General features: G+C 40.2%; 1 protein-coding gene across 4 annotated transcripts in view; it reads left to right on the top strand.

The window, feature by feature from the left end:
- The window catches only part of DIAPH3 (diaphanous related formin 3), an 847,513-nt gene that overhangs the window by 322,701 nt on the left and 504,084 nt on the right, over positions 1-20,728 (top strand). The window lies entirely within an intron of this gene.

Genomic DNA, 20,728 nt, shown 5'->3' with positions numbered 1-20,728 from the left:
ATTTCGCCAGCTACAGCTTGTTAGGAGCCTTTTCTGAAAAAAACGTAGTGCAGCTAGCAATTTAGTTAACCCTGGCACTGCCTGTGTTCTCTTACTAGATAGTTCAAGAGAAATGCCGATGTCTGGTATAGCAAATAAATCCATTCTCTTGCAGATTGATATGGGTCTAGACCTTATTCTCGCCCTCCTGCACCTTTGAATCACTCTTAGCTGATACATAACCACTTCAAATGGCTCCATCTTCTCTGTCAGCAATGATCTAACAGGAATACCGACAGAACAGTGAAGGAGATAAATAATCCTAAATGTAATGCTAAACCACGGCCACTTTCATTTTCATGAATTGCACTTTCTTTAGTTTTATCTCATCATTACTTTATGATTACTGAATGCTCGCTAACAGCTGCAGATAACTTTGATGAATCCTGAAATCAGCTTATCGAGTTCGGTATTTTGCCGAGCTGTCGGTAATTGATTCAATAAGTCTTGATGAATCAAGGCCAAAGTCTGATAGCTAGGTGAGTGGGTCAAAGCATCTCTAAAACAGCAGTTCTTATGTGGTGTTCCCAGTTTTAAGTTGTGAGTACCTGCCAAAAGAGCTCGAAAAATTGGTAAACCGTAAGCCAGCTAAGGGATCATGGGTGCCCACGTCTCTTTGATGCAAAGTCAAGGCTTTCTGGTTCAGTTTTAGAGTTGAGCTAATGCTGGCCATGAGAGAAGACTGTCAAAAAGCACACTGCATTTCACCTTGTTGCATATAAGGCTGTATAAGTGCAAACCAGGTAGTATGTCCATGCTTAATCACATCTGTCACCAAAAGTGCCCACCTTAAGCATGTAAGTGTCATAACTGCACTATGGAGCAATGCAAGAGAGTGGCTTGCCCTGTTCCTTCTGTTTCAAGTATGTGACAATGTATGTGTGCATGCGGACAATTTGCCGCGTCCGCCGGAAGTGACGGGACCCGGGAACCGCCGATCGAGGAAGCGGAGGATGGCGGCGTGGGAGCGATCCGGGCTTATGGGGCTGGAGGAAGCCCCAGGTATGTATGAAATCTTTTTTTCATTTTCCCTCTCTGTCCATCTCTGGTTCCCTTTAAGAATTCGCACACTGAAAAAAGAATGCTGACTCCTCTTCATCTGTGACCCAACTGCAGTTTTGATAAGCAGTAGGAGAACAGAGGCGCCAGCAGGATAAAAGCGGATAAAAACTTTAAAATTTGCTGGGAGGAAGTGGTGGACTTACCTCCATAAAGCAGACACGAAAGACTGTCTGAATAGTAGCAATCACATTTATTAAATAGTACCCCAAAAAAGTGCAACGCGTTTCGCAGGCCCAGCCCGCTTCATCAGGCAATAAACGTGGGGACAAAACAGAATTTCGGCATTAGCAGGTGTAGCGCCTCAGTTTTTTCAGTGTGCGAATTCCTAAAGGGAACCAGAGATGGCCAGAGAGGGAAAATGAAAAAAGATTTCATACATACCTGGGGCTTCCTCCAGCCCCATAAGCCCGGATCGCTCCCACGCCGCCATCCTCCGCTTCCTCGATCGGCGGTTCCCGGGTCCCGTCACTTCCGGCGGACGCGGCCAATTGTCCGCATGCACAGGGGCTCCCTCCATACCCTTACGCATGCGGCTGCGCAGTATGGAGCCGCACGCGTACGGGTATGGAAGGAGCCCCTGTGATGCGGACAATTGGCCGCGTGCTGACGCCGACTGGCCGAAACTACGGGAACCTGTACCGGCTAATACAGGCATCGGAGGATGGCGGCGTGGGAGCGATCCGTGCGTATGGGGCTGGAGGAAGCCCCAGGTATGTATACAAGCTTTACTTTACTTCATCTCTGGTTCTCTTTGAAGTTTCGAGCAAGCAAACGCTCTCCTCCCATTACCCTCTGGAATAGCAACAATTATTTTTGCTAATTTTGGGGGGGCTATAGCGTGGCAGTGGGGGAGAGGGGGCAGAAAGTGGCGTGGGACACAGAGGCAGATCATAAGGCAGGGAACATGCCCGTGTCCCATCTGTGCCAAAGTGTGTAGCAGTGTGTCAGCACCAGTCCAATCATCAGGGATTTCCTCATGCCTAGCACTCACTGTGTCTCGTATCTGAGGACTTCTAGTGGCGTCTTTGCTTTCTCCACAAAGAATAATCCATCACAGTGGACTACCATGTAAGCTTGATTAAAGAGTTGTCTTTCACCACAATAATGTCTTGACCCCCAAATTTGATTTGATTCTTGCGCTGCCATCATTTAAATGGTTCTCAGTGTAGTGAATCGGGGACCCTACTTCCTTTTCCCAAACATTAAATAATCTCTTGTGATAAGAGAGCTTTAGATGATTAAAGGCTACCTTAGTCCTAAATGAATACTCTGATTGATTCCCTGTGCCTCTGACTCGGACATAATGCACTGCGCATGCATAGTATTTTCTCTGGGTACGTCTTGGCCCAAGAACACACACACACACACACACACACACACACACACACACACACACACACACACACACACACACACACACACTAACACACACACACACACACTAACACACACACACACACACACACACACTAACACACACACACACTAACACACACACACACACACTAACACACTAACACACACACACTAACACACACACACACTAACACACACACACACACACAAACTAAAACACACACACACACACACACACACACACACACACACACACACACACAGTCAATTAGAGGATTCGTTTAGGACTAAGGTGGCCATATATGGTTAGATTGGCATACAATATGGCAAACAGTTCACTTGCTCTCTGATCTGAATCTGATCAGAGGAGGAGGGGTAAATCCGGGGGGCCCCATACACAGCACACAGATTTTTTTTTTTAAATAGATTTTACCATGAAATCTATTGGAAACCTATTTAACTGCAGCGTTGCACAGTTTGATACAGTACAACACTATGGGCACTGATCAACTGCCGCTCCTCCGTCCCTTCCAGTCGACCAAAATTTACATTATGATTGCAATTTCAACCGATTTTTGCGAGCATTCAAAATTCAGATTGATGCGGTTTGTTGCATCGTAAATTACCAGCAAATTTGATCACCGTGATCAACTCTGCCAGTAAAAATTGATTTGCCTGACCTGCTTAACAGGTGAAGATTTTTTTTAGAGGGCAAGAATTTTTTTTTTTTCTAGACATAATCAGAATTCTTTATCATCATCCGAAACTTGAGGTTATGTGAGATAATGTTGAAGAATGAATTTCATTATCCTTATTCTTAATAAAGCTAGTGGTAGCTCGGCTGTGGTACTGCGCTAGCCTGCCTAAACTTTGCTCGTTACTAATGATAGTCTATGAAGTATTAAAGCGGAATATAACCCTGCATTTCAACTTTGCTCTAAAACATTATTTACAGTATATTATATGCAACCAGCATTTTTTTTTTTTTTTTTACTAGACCAGCATTGGAAGGGTTACACAGAGCTTTAAAGTTCCTGGAGAGATATGCAGACGCATCCGAAGCTTACATAGATACATTTTGTTTACATAAATGTATCTAAGTGTGGCATGTGACACACTCTCTCTGACTGAGAAGGAGCTGGAGGACAGCCAAAGAGTGTGTAACATTTATCACTTGTTATATTCTATTTAGTTAAATGTATCAATCTGAACTTCTGCATATCTCTCCACGGAACTTTAAACCTCTGTGTTTAACCCTTCCAATGCTGGTCTAGTAAAAAAAAATGCTAGTTGCATATAATATGCTGTAAATAATGTTTTAGAGCAAAGTTGAAATGCAGGGTTATATTCCGCTTTAATAATTCTGGCTTGTGTGCAGCTTGGAATTAGGCAAAAAAAAAGTGTATTTCATTGGTGCAATTCCAAACCGCATACAATTTTTTAATTAAATTGGCATGTGAGCCAGAATAATATTCTCATTGACTGTCCCTACTACTCAGGTGCATCAGTAAGCTTTGTCCACCCATGGACTTGGACCATTCTTGGTAGTTGCCATCTCTCTCACTCATTCATAATTAACACATACAGTCTACATGTATGCATGTAGAAAGCATACATTATATGCATAGTACTTTTAGTCTCACATTGCACATCTTTGCTTATGTACGAAGTGCTTGTAAATAAATGAGTTCTGTCTTTAAAGATCAATATCTGCATGTAATAAAGAAGAGAAAGACTCAGCATGCAGCTCTTTCGAGTCTATATCATATTTCATATTTTATGTAGATGTTCACATTCATGTAGCACGACTGCAGTTTTGACCTTTTTTAGTGTGTGTTGTTGCTAGGACAGTTGCCATGGCACTGGCACATGGAAAGACTCCTACTGCATGTCAATAGACCTTGATAGCCATCACTGGGCTAAATCATAGCTTTTAGATTCAATTCAGGGATGTTTTCTCAGAGTGTTTGAAAAGGAAAACTAAGGTGCACTAAATTAAAATTGTAAATCATAATGATTTGTTATAAATCATGTTTACATTTTAGAAAGCTTTGTGTACATATCTTTCATTTTAGCTTTATGACATATTTTATGATGCTTAAAAAGGGCTGCTTTTTTCACTCAATTATCAATTTATATGTGTGCTTATAATGCATATGTATGCTAGTTATGTTGGCCACACATATTAAAATAGTTATTCATTCCATTCAGGCATATTATTTTAGACAAATCTGATCAGATTATCAAATAGAAAATCGTGTTATCACATCTGTCTGCATGTTTGCCAGTAGTCAATTGTATAAAATGATTATATTGAAATCTGGTTGTAGTTTGCCCATCATAAGAATGCAACAGATAAAGTAAACCCCTTTATAGTAATCAGTTAATTACCACTTTTTTAGAATATACATTTCATTATGTTATGGATTTGCGTAACCTCCGTTGATCACATTTTGTACCCGAGGCGACGTGACATGAGATAAACGTGTATGTACAGTGCAAAACATATTAACCAGGCTGTTTTACTTGTTTTATTTTTCTGGCTGAAATAGTTCATTTTTAGAAAGCTGTCTTGTCAGTACCTTGTTGGTAATATAGTAAACATCACTGAGTGATGTACCAGATGAAGTTAAGTTGTAAAGATTTGATACTTACCTGGCCTTCCTCCAGCCCCATGCTGATCTGAGTCCCACTCCATCCTGGCGCGGTCTGCTGTTCAGCTGTGATCAGCCTCTGTAATGGGCTCAGTCGGGTCCAGTCTGGGTCTCCCACGCATGCGCAGTAGACCCAGACTGACATGAGTGAGCAAGTTACCAGGGCTTCAATAAAAAGATAGAGGCGCCTCACGTAGTATCAGCTGGTGTTTTGTAAATAAGGATATAAACTGCGGCCACTGGAGAAGTGAATCCTCAGCCTCCAAAACAATAGATAAGTCAACAAGTGCAGCAGCGCTGTGTAGTACACCCTTGGATGAAGTAATTCCACCTCCAGAGATCCCAATGTTAGATTCTTCCTCTCCTAAAGGTGCAACTCAGTGCACAAAAAAAAGGGATATGAATTCTCTCAGTGGAATGATAAAATGACAAATTTTATTGAAATACATGAATTAAAAACAAATTAGATCAAACTCACATCTGGAGGGTCCTACTCCAGTAGGAACCCACTTGGCAATATGCACTTCCCACTCCGTGTGGTACTACAAACAATAGCGATCAGTATGGTATTGCCCGCTCTCGTCCCGACTAGTTTCGGCTTTCCGCCGTCATCAGGGGATAAGAGAGCGGGCGGGCAAACCACAAATATATATGCCTGAGTAACCATAATTACCTCTCCCCAAGTTAGCATAGTTGCGAGTGGCGTCCTCCGCTCGTGAAGGGCACTTCCGTTCCCCACAGATACTACTTCCGGTTCAAACCAGTGAACCCAAACGTCATTGGAGCGCACATGCACTCCACCATCAAGTAGAGCCAGACGCCGGAATCTAATCGCCTGTGGAACGCACTAGCGTCCCAACGCGCCTGCGTACCACCACAGTGAGCGGCCAAACGGCCGCGCCTACCGACTCTACACGTATATCCACTTGCATGTAGATGAATCCATCTACATGCAATGGAAAGTATGCTGACTTGTAAAGGAGGCGTCTTTTCATTTAGCATAAATATAAATACTTCAGAGAAGCTTCATTTCATTCGGCATAAATAAAAAATAATAAATATAAATGCAACTTATGTTATATGCATAAAAAATAATAAAATGCAAACACTAAAAAAGTATAGAACTCTCGGACAGGTATCTATATAGACTATCCAAATAGTACATATCTCTATGTACACATATTCTCCAAACTTGTTAAAACCATATCCTAACACAACCTCTAATTGCCCACTACTCAATGTAAAACCTAAAAAAACAGCAAAACTAGAATAGTCCATAATGTTATACAATATCTTTCATGAAAAGTGTTATAAAAAACATTATATATTTTACAGTAATGTCTTTTAATAATATCATCTCGGTGCAAATCTTCACAGGCTCCCTCTTGTGGTTAAAAAGTGTATAAGTCTTTTCATTTTATCAGTTTGGAAAGGAGTCCTCCTACTACCTCTTGTGGGCAAACAGTATATTGCACATATGCCCTTTCTTTAAACCAATGCACTATCTTCCATAGATGGCTTTTCAAAAATTATATAGAATAGAAAAAAGCTTGCCATCTTATTCCATTTCCTTTTCATTTACATTATAACTGATGCAAAGTTTCTCACCTCAGATGTTTCTTTTGAATATTGTAACATAGGAGTTTCTTTCATATATTCTAACTGTTGGCCAAAAAACAATTTAAATTAAAATCTATATTAAGACCATTCGGATGCATACAGTTTAGCTTTACTATCCAATTCATCTCTAACTTAGCCAGATCTCTATCCATATTGTTTCCTCTCCACTTTCTCTTTACTTGATCGATAGCTGTAAAGACCAGACCCCTTGGATTACAATCATGTTTCTCTTTAAAGTGTGCAGAAACAGAATGGTCCATATAGCCACTGCGTATGTTTTTTACGTGTTCATAAGTTCTCTCCCTGAGTGCCCGTGTTGTCAGCCCCACATATTGTAGACCACACGGGCACCCAAGGAGATAAACCACCATTTTAGACTCACAGTTCAAAAGATCCTTGATAGGGAAGGTGTCTCCCCCCATTCTACTAGTAAAAGATGGGGTTCTTCTGGCAACAGTCGGACAATGTCTACATGCAAAACAGAAGCCACATTTATAAAACCCCTTAAAGTCACCCAACGTACCAGCTGGTTGACTTGGGATGTCTATAGCACTTTTTGTTATCAGATCCCTCACGTTAGGTGCTCTTCTAAATATCACTCTTGGTTTTTCGGGTATTAACTGTGATAGTTCATGGTCCGCTTGCAGAATGTGCCAGTGTTTTTGTAAAATCCTTCTAATGTCTCTATGTTGGACACTATAATCTGTGATCATCGAGACTTCTGACTCCTTAACATTAATGGATTTCTCTTTAAATATTATGGCTTCCCTATTTTTTTGTATTACTTCTCCCCGGACTTGATTTATTTCTTCCTCCTTATAGCCTTTTTCCAAAAATCTTTGTGTTAGTAAGTCTGCTTCTGCATTAAAGTCTGACAGCTGTGTGCAATTTCTATAGATCCTTAGCATTTCACTTTTAGGTACTGATTTGAGCCAGTTTTGGTGATGACAGCTGTCACTGGGGATATAGCTATTCCTATCCGTGGTTTTGAAGAAGGTCTGGGTTTTTACGCTCCCCTCTTGTTTACTGATAATTAGATCTAAATAGTTAACTTTAGATGTACTATAATCACATGTAAATTTAAGATTCTCTTCATTTCCATTAATAAATTCAATAAAGGTCAGCAAGGATGTCTCATTTCCCTCCCACACAAACACCACGTCATCTATGTATCTCTTCCAGAATTTTAATGCACTGTATTTGTTGAAATCTATAAATTTCTCTTCCCATTCCGCCACATAAAGGTTAGCAAGGCTGGGAGCATATTTTGCTCCCATGGCTACGCCAACCCTCTGCAAATAGAATGTGCTGTCAAACCAAAATTAATTTCGACTCATGGCGAATTCCAAACATTCAAGTAGGAATATGATTTGGTGTTGATTAAAATTTCCTGACTTCATTAGAAAGTGTTCTACAGATGCAATGCCTTTCCTCTGATCAATGACCGTATACAAAGATGTTACATCCGCTGTGACTAAAAAGCTACTGTCAGTTAATTGCACATTTCCCAATAATTTAATTAATTCCTTCGAGTCTTTTAAATAAGAAGGCACTTGGACTACCAGTGGTTGTAAAAAACTATCCAGAAACTCTCCTAGTCTTGATGTTATGGAGCCGATGCCACTAACAATAGGCCTACCCGGCGGTTTTACACTATTTTTGTGAATTTTTGGTAATGCATATAATACCGGTGTTCTATAGAAGGAAGGAACTAAATATGTGGCTTCTTTTTCTGCTAAAAATTTTTTTTCTTTACCTTTAATAACAAGTTGTGTTAATTCTTTCATGAAATTTGGGCCTGGATCTTTTTTCAATTTTTCATAGGTCATATTATCTTTTAAAATATCCTGCATCATTTCGTCATATTGTATTTTGGATAAAACCACTACTCCCCCGCCTTTATCGGCTGGTTTCACTATTAGATCTTTTTTGTCCATAAGACTTTTAATGGCATCCTGAGTGTTTTTTTGGCTTCTTACTTTTCTCATCTTAATATTTTGCAGGTCTTTATTAATAAGATTATGGAATGTCTCTATTTCGTGATGATTTGAATGGGGAGGGTTGAAAGTGGAATTATTTTTTAAACCACTAATGAGCATTGTCCTGCTCAAACTTGTGTCCACGGTGCTTGTGGTGGGAGCAGTATTGCTAGCAAAGTATTTTTTAAGATGCAGCTTTCTAACAAATTTTTGAGCATCAATGAAAGTTTTTGTTTTATTTAGTGATTTTTCAGGGGCGAATTTCATGCCTTTATCCAGTAGTGTGATTTCATCTGCACTCAAAGTTGTCCCACTTAGATTGAAGATCCCTTCTCCTCCCATTCCTTTCTGTCCTTTTTGCTTACATTGTTTCCTCCTTCCTCCTCTACATCCTCTTCTTCTGATGCTTTTCTTTTTACCTTCTCTCTGGGAGGCATTCCCAGGCCTAAAAAACGATGATTGGTATTGTCAACTGGAGTTTCTGGTTCTGAGATAACAACATTAGGAATGGTTTGTAACGGGGAATATTTATTATATGTGGGTATATGATATGTGGGTTGGGGTCGCCATCCTTTATGAAATTTCTTTGGGTATCTATATCCTGGCGAGGAACCAGGGCTGATTGAGGCTCAACGGCAGACACACATGTGTTTATGGGGCTGGGGGAAACCCCGGGTAAGTATCAAATCTTTGCAACCTAACTTCTCTGGTTTTCTTTAATAGTCTGCCAGTGAGCAGTGACAACAAAACAATTGATGTTCTTTGTGAATGTTAAAATCTAAAATACAACCATGTGATAACTAAAAATAAATATTTTTAGGAGTAGGATAAATACAATTTTTAACCGTTCAGATTGCAGAGAAATTCTCATTTTGTTGCATTAACACTGCCCAGCTGGGGCTCTTATTACTCATTTTCAACTCATGGGGTGGTCAAGTAATTTGCAGCAATTTTGTTCCCCCATATTACAACATTTTATAAGAAGGCTTTGGAATAGCTGTTTAGGTTCTTTTTAGTGTATCCATACTAGACAATACAAATAACATTTATATTGTGCTTTTTTTCCTGTCGGACTCAAAGCAATAGAGCTATAGCCACTGGGGAGGTCTTAGTAGGCAGTAGCAGTGTTAGGGAGTCTGGCCCAAGGACTCCTTACTGAATAGGTGCTGGCTTACTGAACAGGATTACCAGAGATTCAAACCCATTAGCATTACACTATCCAGCCAGTACTGGATAGCTACCAATCTGGCCAGTTTAAAACCAGCCTTAAAGTAAAAACTCTGCTTTTAATGAAAAATAACTAAAACCCATTGATTCTACTTTGTGCATTGGAAAAAAAAATTCAGCTTGCTTAACCTTGCCACAAACCTAGTTTCCTGAAGTCAATAGTATGTGGTCCAGTGTTAATCATGGAGAAAATCTAGAGGCATTACATAATTTGTTCAGGTAATTTCTGTACACATTTTCTTTGCAAGCTTTCAAAACATTTTTTTTCATTAGACACGATGCAGAACAGGGTCAGAACCGGTTCTGTATTGTGTACCTGTTCAGTTCTGTATCATGCCTGAAGAAGAAACTAAAGTTGAGTTTTAAAAGCTTGCAAGAAAATCTTGTACAGTTAGTCATTAAAGGTATTACCTGAACAGCTTCTGTAATTGTCTTTATATTTTCTCCATGACACTGTGAACCACATACAGTTGGCTTCAGTAAAGTTGTGGCGAGGTTGGGCAAGCTGAAAAATATCTTTCCAGTGTATAGAGCAGAGTAAACGGGGTTTAGTTATTATCAACAAGGTCCCCTCCGTTCTCTCGCTTTCAGGTCCGCTGAAGTCCCCGACTGAGCCAGTTGGGGATGTTTTTTGGTTGCTCTTCCATTGCCAGTAGCGTTCAGTGCCTGTGCAGTAACACACCTTCACTGTGCAGGTGTAGAATGATCTCAGTTACGGGAGAACTACTAAGGAGGCATGCAGTCAGGGACATGCATATACAGTAGTCCCCTGATACTGGGCCTGAATGCGGTCAAATGGTCAGGAACGGACACATACAGAGGCAGGCCATGGAGTAAAGGAAGCTGGAGGAATCCCTAGGTAAATATAAATCATGGTGTTCTTAACCTATCAGGTTTACTTTAAGGTTCCTTTTGCACTTTGTGCAGAGCGATTTTTCCAAAGCGCCCCAGACCCAGAGCCAAAAAGTCACACTTCACATTACAACCAAGGTGCTACCCAAGGAAAAAAAAATTAACATGGAACTTCCAGTGCACCACCCCACCACCCGGATTACCGCGGAAGTCGCACGGTAACACACTGCAGCTTCTGCATTACCTAGAGAACTTCTGTTATGCTGGGTACACACGATGAGATTTCCCGTTCGATTTGCGGATCGATTCGATTAAATCAAACATGTTCGATTGGATTTCGAGCGTTTTTTCCGTCGATTTTGCATACCTATCATGAAAAAAACGATCGAAATCCAATCGAACATGTTTGATTTAATCGAATCGATCCGCAAATCGAACGGGAAATCTCATCGTGTGTACCCAGCATAACATTACTTCACATTGCAGGCAGTGTGTCATGTTCCATCGCCTGTAATAGCCATTGCGACGAGCTACGATAGGAGATAGTACCACAGCGCAATAAGTGTAAAAGGACCCTAAAGTGGAGCTTTAATGAATATTACCTGAGGAATAAAATTACTTATTTTTTAGGCTGGCCATACACTAGTCTATTTTTTTTATTGATATCCAGCCAATTTGAGTCCACTAGATATCGATTACACAAACCACTCCCAAACAGTAACACTTTGCACTGCCCGGGGGGAGAAAGGGACATGATATAGCAGGCAGTATTAGTAGAATTGTAATAGATTTCTTGCTGAAATCTATTGAAAATCTGTTCAGTGTGTGGAGGGGTTTGATCAGATGGATCCCTCTTTGGTAAGATGATAACCTGAGATGGATCTAACTGCTTGACTCTTTGACCTGTGTATGGCCTGTATAAATTATCTATTCAATGTTTGTTCATTGTAAAATCTCTCTTCACCTTGGTCTACATTCTTAAATTTATCACAGATGGCTGCATCACTGTGGGACATTTATTTTAGTGAGAAACACTTGGTCTCCCAGAGTCCTCTGGGGCAGGATGTTGTGACATCACAGCCTAGGCTAAGCATCACTGGGAAGGCGGAGTTACGTACCAATATACAGGGATATACACATATAGAAAGTGTTTGATGCTGAAACCATAATAATTAATGTAAAATTGGCTATTCTAAATAATGAATTAGATTCACCTACATGGCGTTTAAAGCAAGCATATTTTACAACATACATATTGTGAATGAGTACATTCATTAGCATGGATGGCCTGTTGCATGAAAACAGTATTGCACATAATGTGAATGAGCCCCAAACGATTTACATACTCTGAGATAAGTTGACTTCATGTATAAGTCGACCCAAGTAAGTGACCACCTTAAGCTGGAATTTTTTAATACCTCAATAAGTCCACTCAGGAAAGTATTAAAGTGTGCCAACATGAGTTTTATTTATGCTGTACATGGGGCAAGATAACTGGAGCAATTAATTCTTCATGTTCCCCATGCACCTTACCCACACTGTGCTGCTGTTATTGTGTTAATGCACATGAACAGAAGCACAGTGTGGGGAAGAAGCTTGGAGACCATGAAGGGTTAATTGCATAGTACGGTATTTAACCCTGGCGGTGGAAGCCTTTACTATCTCTCTGCTCTCTCTGCTCTCTCTTGCCGATGCTGTGCAGTGACGCTATCAGCGCTAAAACCACCAGCCCTGACAGTTCCAGCGAAGGGAGGAGCAGAGGACACATGTAGCATGCCTGATCAGGCGGTTAGGCAGACACCAATAGCCGGACACCTGTCAACATGACTGAACACCGGCAGCGATCGGGGAGAGCAGATATAGGTGCACCAGGAGCAGGTCATCCCGCAAGTAGCGGGATACTGACTTACTGGTTATAGGTCTGCAACACTGGCAGTGATCGGTAAGAGCGGTGATTGGGATACCAGGAACAGGTGAGCCCACAGACAGCGGGGCACTTTTGTGGCTGAGGAGAGAAGTGATCGGGGTGGCCCGGAAGAGATACCTGCTTATTGGGGGGAGCACTGATCAGGGTGGCACGCTTGTTGGGGAGAGCCGTGATCGGGGCGGCTTGGGAGACTCTCTCTAGATCCGTGGCTAGCAGTAACCGGGGAGGCTGGTAATAGAACCAGATGCTAATGGCTGGTGAAGGAGCAGAAATTATACAGGGTATAAGTCATAAATGTAGGTCTTACCTGAATATAAGTATATAAAGTATATACCCCCTATACTTCAATTAATCAGGCCTAACCGATAAACGGTAAAGCCTAAATACGTTGCGTGCCAGAATTGGTGATGGACATACGTTAGGTAGTCACTGGTTATCCACTAGGGTGGGGAATTAAAAATTTGATGGGCAGTAACCTTCTGTTGACACCAGGATAAAACATCCTCATCTGCCTTAAAACTCCTGCTTACATTGACAATAGTTTTAATATTTTGGGAATGGGTAATAAAAAAATAATCCCTGACCATAATTAGAAGTGAATCTTCCTTTTAGCGATGGCTTGCAGTGGCACCATCTGATGTTTGTTCTATATTCCATTAATCCTTTGAAGCTCGCTTGCAGTAAAGCAGAAAATAACATTTTATTTTAACATGCACGTTTTACAGCCTGCATAACAATACTTGTTTTTAAACATAGATGTGTATTTGAATTCATCCCAAGTACAGTGAAATCCAATTATCTATGCCTACTGTTTTGCCTGTGATCCATTTTCATCAGCTTCACACAGAGGCTTCCATACTACAAACCTCAATGGTATTGTTGAAGCTGTTATTAGGTTCCAAGTAATGCAATTTGTTTATCGGTCCGCATGGTTTATCTCACTGTGTGTGTTCATAAGCAGTTTTACTTTGTATAAAAATGTAAAAGCACCCAAACAAGCATGTGTGTTGTGACAAAATGTGATATCAGAAACCATTTTTCTATTGCTAGAACCAGCCTGTCTAATCACACTAAAACTTTTTTCTCCTCCTTTATTTAACACTTTAAACATGTTTTCTCTTGGATCTTCTACATTTTGTTATACAGTTCTTTTGAGGTCTACATGGTTTTTGAAGAGTTCATTATGGGCACTTTGCAGGGTCTGTTGTGCTTATTCCAGTCTATGTGTTCTGGGGTCAGGGCTGCAGTTTCTTATGAGGGCTTTAGCTAGAAACTTTGTAGATAACCTCCATCCCATTTTCTAGGTCTTTTTAGCGTATGCTACCTTGGCTAATCATTGTGCCAGTCCACGACCAGAGAAGGTAGTTCATATGTTTTTTTTAGGTCAATTAAAACCTTTTTTTGTTCTCTCTACAAGGCACCACCTAATCATCCAAAAGGAGCTAGATTTGTGGGTGTTGAAGAGATCGTGCTTACACACAGGGTTAGAGGTTGACGCCTGTAAATGTTGTCTCCACTCAGAGCTGCATTTCCGTTTGTTTTTTCAAAGGCTATATAATGTTGGAGTTAGGCATATTTTGGTATATTGAGGCTAGAGGTGATTGTGCCAAAATATAACAATGTGTAGATTTACTCTGTTACCCCAGCCTACCCCAGGTTTTAGACCTATCTGTTCTGATCTTTTCTTTCTATTCGTTTTTTTTTTTTACCTAAATAATCACCATTAGCAGTAAGTCACGTGAAATTAATTTTGCACCCAAATGATTTTTACTTTTCAAGAAGGATGAGAGGAGGCGCCCAAAATGTAATAAAATAGTTAACTGGTTAAGTTGGCTTTCCTTCCGAGCTATTACCAACCAATAAGATGTAAAGGTAGTTTAAGATTTAAAAAGCGAAAGAAAATCCCTCCTCCCATTTATCGGGGAAGACATCACGGGGCAGGATTAACAAAGGCAGATACTGTAAACACCTAGGTGCTTTTAACTGCGTAATTGAAACTAACTGCATTAAATATATGTATTTACCTTGCACTAAAAAACATACTTGCTTGTGACACATCAGGTCTATATTAAGTAGATGCCATTTGCACTACTTGTAAACTGTATGACACTTTTCTTTTAGACCCTCTTAAGTAATAATTTGTCCTTTACCAGTCCTTCTGTAGGTTGGTGGCAATTTATATAAAGACTGTATAGGTCAGTGGTGGTGCTAACTGTACCCAAGTTGTTATATGTAACAGCTATGGATAGTACCATAACTGTCTTTTTCCCCCTTTTGTTGTTGGAAGCTTTCCTCTAGCACAGTTGTGTTAATCATTCTACCCAGCAGTCCTTTTGCTTGTGGAAGTTTCTTTTATTTCTGTGTTCACAGGGTATTGTCATACATAAAACATCTCTTCTGCTGTGTTTTATATTCATTGTTAAGATGAGATAATTGTTTCTCATTGTGAAGTCTCTTAATTACTCCACAATGGTGTGTATTTTATTGATTGGTCTTTTTGCCTGTTTATTTTGTACTTTGTGCCATACATTCTTTTGTTTAGTATATCCCTCCCAGCTGTGTTATTGAAATCGTGTTGTGTGTTACCTAGAAAATATTCTTTGCCCAGAACTGTAAGCCCTGTCTTCATTTGTTATGGAGTTCAGAGTAATGCAAAGTTTAAAGTTAAATTTCATTCCAAGTTATTTAAGTTATTGTTAATATGGACCAGTGTTTTTTTTTTTTTTTTTATGTGCTTTTAGATTTTGGATCAGGGGAAGGACAAGTAGTTGTTGTTTATGTGCTACTTCTCTACTCTGTTGAGTTGCTGGAGGCAAGATGGACCTTCCCAAGCCGACAGACTTTGTTAGGGTCATGATAGATGGGCTGGGTAATTGTGTACTCAAGGTGGCCACTAACAGTCCAAGTTCTAGTGAAAAATCGTTCAAGCGATCAGAAATTCTGGTCGGATTGGTTGTAAATAATCTCCGTTGATGGGCACAATCAATTACTAGCGATTATAAAAACAGTTGTCCGATTTGGAATTTCTGCAAACCAAAATTTGAATTTTCTTGCTGGTTGTGATAGATAGGAAGCAAAGATTGATTTGTTGGTGGTGTAGTGAAAGATTTCACTTCCGATCAGAATTTCTGATCGCTCAAACAACTTTTCGCTAGAAATTAAATCGTTAATGGCCAACTGCAGAGTTACAAATGGAATTAATCATAGCAGTTTGCACAACTGAACTGAAAGAACTACTTGTTTCTCAACAGGAATGAAGTTTTACTTCACTAATCAAATCCGTGGAGGATCTCCCCACATGAAACTTGTGGCAAGGGTGTATACGCTGCAACTTTGCCACCTTTGGGGTACATTCTGCTTCCAATAACAGGGCTCTGTTGAACCCTTCTGTGTACTGAGGTTGGGTAGACTATCTGGTTTGGAAAACTAATGCACACTCTTCCTGCTTTTGACACATTTTCTACTGTTCTCACATGATCATCCTATTCTGAACTTGTTCCTTCCAGTCATTGATGTCATTGCCTTGCTTCTGTCAGGGCAGTTTCTAGCTAGGGAAGGTCAGTGAAATGCAAATAATTTTCGGTTGTTGCAGCATTATACAAATGTCCTATGCAAATTTATGCAGCTTGAACATGAACCAATCAAATCCTGCTGAGGTGAAATTCAATTGGTCCATTTTCAACTGCATAGATTTGCATACAAAATGTTCATACTCCCGAATCTTGCATCACTTTGAAACTATTTGCATATCATTAACCATCCCTAGTTTTAGCCTGGGCAAAAATTGTATTGAGCCCCCAGGGCCCCAAGGTCAGCTATTAGACCTCCCCGCAGGTCACCGGTGAGAGACCCCCTCCCCTAGTGAATAGTGGTCCTTGGTACCCCTGCAGAGTGTTAAAGACCAGGATGCTCATTTATAAGCCTTTGTGCTCCCGTCTTCATCCCTGCTGGCCACCTATTCTGTGTGTCACTGCAGCATGTCTACTCCCCTAAAGGCATCTGAGTACCTCTTGAGTAAAAATATTTAAAACAAACTGTGCCCTAAGGGAGTTTTGTTAATGTGTGCTTTATCGTTGCTGCATCGATTTACTTACCGGGGGGTGCTCTGTAGCACCCAGTCTATATGAGGGCATCCGTTGTGCTGCTGTCGGCACTGCAGAACCACAGGTTTGAATTGCTTGCGGTGATCTTAAACAAGTCACCAGCCACTTGTGCATGCTGGGAGATGTAGTCATTAATGTGTTTACATCTTCCGGCCAGGAGATGTAAACTTATGACTACGTATCTGGCAAGCGCCAATGGCTTGGGTCACACTCAAGATGGGTGCCCTCATATAGACTGGGTGCTACGAAACAATAGCTCGTAAGAAAGTAAATAGACACTGAGCTTCATTCACAAAGCTTTTTCACCTTTTTTCATTTGTTTCCACCTTATCTGTGTAAAGTTTTTAAGCTCCCAAAGAGCAAAAAAATAATATAATGTAAGAAAAGTAATATTGAAATTAAGTTAATCAGGAACAACTTACTTTGAGTGATTTTGCTTGTAAATGTGCAGAAAGGTTATATTTCTTAGGTGAAGAGTAAATCATTTGTGAGAAGTTTTGTGAATTGACTCCATTGCCCCTACAAAGCAAACATCCTTTATGAACCTCCCTTAGAGGCAGGTTTGTTTTAAATATTCTTACACACAAGGTAGTTGGATCCCTTCAAGGCTTCTGAGATTGTTTGATGTGTTCATAAGAATACACTGGTGTGTTTCTTTTATATGCCAACTATACATATATGACGTTATTATAAGACCTATGACATATAACGTCTATACTTGAGTATAAGCTGACCCACTCATTGTTAGCTTAAAAAAAACAAACTGAAAAAATTATGACTTGAGTTATAAGCTGAGGGTAGGAAACTCAGCAGCAACTGGCGAGCTTACTGCTACATCCTCCATGTACTGTCCTTGCCAGTAAGGCGTTTTGGCTGCCAAGGCAAAGACATCCCACAATGCCTTGACTTATGACATAATCACATGGCCACTGTGGAGAAAATTTTCAGGCTTAATTTTTGCACCTGGTTGTACTCCAATAGACTTAAATGAATTAAACAAGCCATGAAAAGCAAATAGACAAAAGCAAGGAACAGAATGTAATGCAACCCTCTGTCTCCCCCCCCCCCCCCCCCCGGCATGGCAACAGGCAGCACACTACAGCTACAGAACACTCTCCACACCCCTGGGGGGGAGGGGGGGTAGCCAGCTGTCGAAGCTGAGTTTAAATTACATGTGCTGCTGTGGCCCTTTTTTTTAAGGTGGGGGTCCGTCCCTAAAACTCGGCTGATATTCTAGTATGTATGCTAAATGAGTTGTGTTGCAAACTGCTTTTGACAAATATCAACATTAGGAATTTTTCACAAATCCAAACTTTGCGTTAACGAAGGTAAAATGAAAGTCCATTGCGTCGCACCGCAACATCCCGACGACACGCTGTAGACCATTCTACGCGTGCAGGAGAAAGGCTCCTGCACGCATTATCTAATGTGAAAGAGCCCTAAGGCAGAGGGAGCACTTTTCCATGCAGAAAAGCATACTTTTCCTGCCTAAAGCAAGCCTTCTACCAATGGGAAGTAAATAAAGATGTCTGCACTATTTCTCCTCGGAGTTCAGATACCTGTTATGTCAGTTCTTAAGTGAAATGCACAGTTCTTCATGCCGCCTATCTACACTAAATGTCTGTCCTTTGTATTAAAAATAATAATAATGTATGTATTTAATTAAAATAAATTAAGTTAGCTACCACACTTTAGGATGACCCATTAACCAACATGACTTTTGGTTAGGCTTTGGAACATACACACTGTTCTTCAACATATATATATTTTTTAGTTAAAATCATGGTAATTGATAGTTCATTACATGCCTATCTAACACTTATTTCTGAATGTATCTGGCATATCAGTTGTATGCTTTCTTTTCTTTCTTTTTTTTTTTTTGAACTGCTCAACTGACATGTTCAGTCTAATGTGATAAGCGCTCTGTTAATGGATGTGTTACAGCCAGCTCTACATCTGTAGCCGCATGTGTAATTATAAGACATGGTTATCTTGCATTTTACATTACACTGTGCTGCTTGCAAAATCCTCAGCATTTTAAGAAGGTTTTAATAAATCATTCTGTCATTTCCACATTTCTCTCAAGCACCAAGAACAATGGGAATAGTTCTATAATTGCTAATTAACTTTAAAAGTTGATTATGAGATATTGTTGGTGATTATGTGCCCCAGAGTCCTTTAAACAAAATTTCTTTGTGGAAAGCATTTTAAGCTTTTTCAGAATTCACGGTGCAAGTTACTGCCAGGAAGGGGAGGGAAAAGGAGGTATCAAATGGACAAAATTGCTGTAACAAGTCTAGCATACAATTCCATGAAAATCATTGTGAACCTGATTAAATCTTGATCAGACCAGATTGATTTTTTGCAATACTAAAATGCAGTGCAGTCTTTGGTTGCAACATTATATAGTTTTTCTCTAATAAAAGGTCACTGCTTTCTAGAAACACATGATCAAATACAAATGACTGAAGACTAACCTCCTAACGGAGGTGAGGTCGAAAAACGGGTATAGTATGTTGATTGGACATGACATATTTTTTTAATTCAAAAGGGAATAAAAGATCGCTACAGCAAACTGAAATATTTAGTTCCTCCAAGAGGATGAGCCTGTACATTAAAACAGTTTGCCGGTCATGGACCTTTCTAAAGTAAAATAGTGTTAGAGCATACATGTCAAACTCCGGCCAAAGGCCAAAGCTGGACCTCAGAGCCATTACATTTGGCCCTCAAGTGGTTTCCTCATTTTGCATTATGTTTGGCCCACTCTAGACCACCAGGGAAGCTATATTGGAGGTGAAGCCCTAGATCACCTGGGAAGCCATATTGGGAGGCAGGGGGAAAGCACTAAACACCAGGGAACTGTATGGGGGGGGGGGGGGTCACCTGGGAACTTTATATGGGAGAAAGGTGGCCAGTAGACATTGAGGTTGGCCTGTGACTTGGTCCCAGTGTACAATTTTCGTCCCACTTTGTGATTGAGTTTGACACACCTGTGTTAGAGCAAGGTAAGTGTGTGTGTGTTCCAAAACCAGCAAAATAATACTTTGTCTCCCAGAATGCTCTGAGAACAGTATTCTGCATATCTGAGCAGCCTAGACTAAACCTCACTGGGTGGGCAGGGTACATACCAAAGTTCAGCAATACAATATATAGATTTTGGAAGTGATTCTGAAACCAAAAGAGACAGAGAGCCCCTGATGGAACAGATTATAACACAATTGAAATCTGTATATATAAAATAGAGCAATAGTACCCTCAAGTCTGGGCCACCACTAAGGTAACCACTGTGAAGTCAGGTGGGAAGTATATAACCTGACTCCACTCAGGTGAAGAATCTCTCTCTGTAGAAAAGAGGGGAAATACACCCCTCCACCAAGGATGGACGGACAGTAGATAAATCACTGGAGAAGAGGCAAAAACAATAAAAGCAATTATTTTAAAGTTGACAAAAATGGGAGGTAGTGGTGGACTTACCTCCCCATAGAAGACACAGGTCTATATGAATGTGGTTCTGAAAAACTTAAATCGTGGACTTATCAATTAAAGTTCTTCTGAACCACATTCATATACACCTGCGTTTTCTCTGGGAAGGCAAGTCCACCACTACCTCCCATTTTTAACAATTTTAAAATAATTGTTTTTATTCTGTTGGCGCCTCTGTTCCAGTGATTTCTCTGATTCTGAAAACAGGATAATGTAAAAATGGGTATCCTGAATAGTTTACTACATTCTATTTTATGTCACTACAGTTCCACTTTAGGATTTCAGATGTCTTATGCTTCCCCATGCTATCCACAGGTTGTAACACATTAATTTAATATGACAAACAAAACAACTATTTGAACTTTGTCAGACTCCAGTTTTCAGCTCCGTCTGGGGATGTGTCATGTGCAACTACCTTTTTAATCA

The sequence above is a fragment of the Hyperolius riggenbachi genome, chromosome 2 (assembly GCF_040937935.1).
Source record: "Hyperolius riggenbachi isolate aHypRig1 chromosome 2, aHypRig1.pri, whole genome shotgun sequence".
NCBI lineage: Eukaryota > Metazoa > Chordata > Amphibia > Anura > Hyperoliidae > Hyperolius > Hyperolius riggenbachi.
Note: the sequence above shows the minus strand (reverse complement) of the source record. Positions and strands in the feature narration are given on the sequence as shown.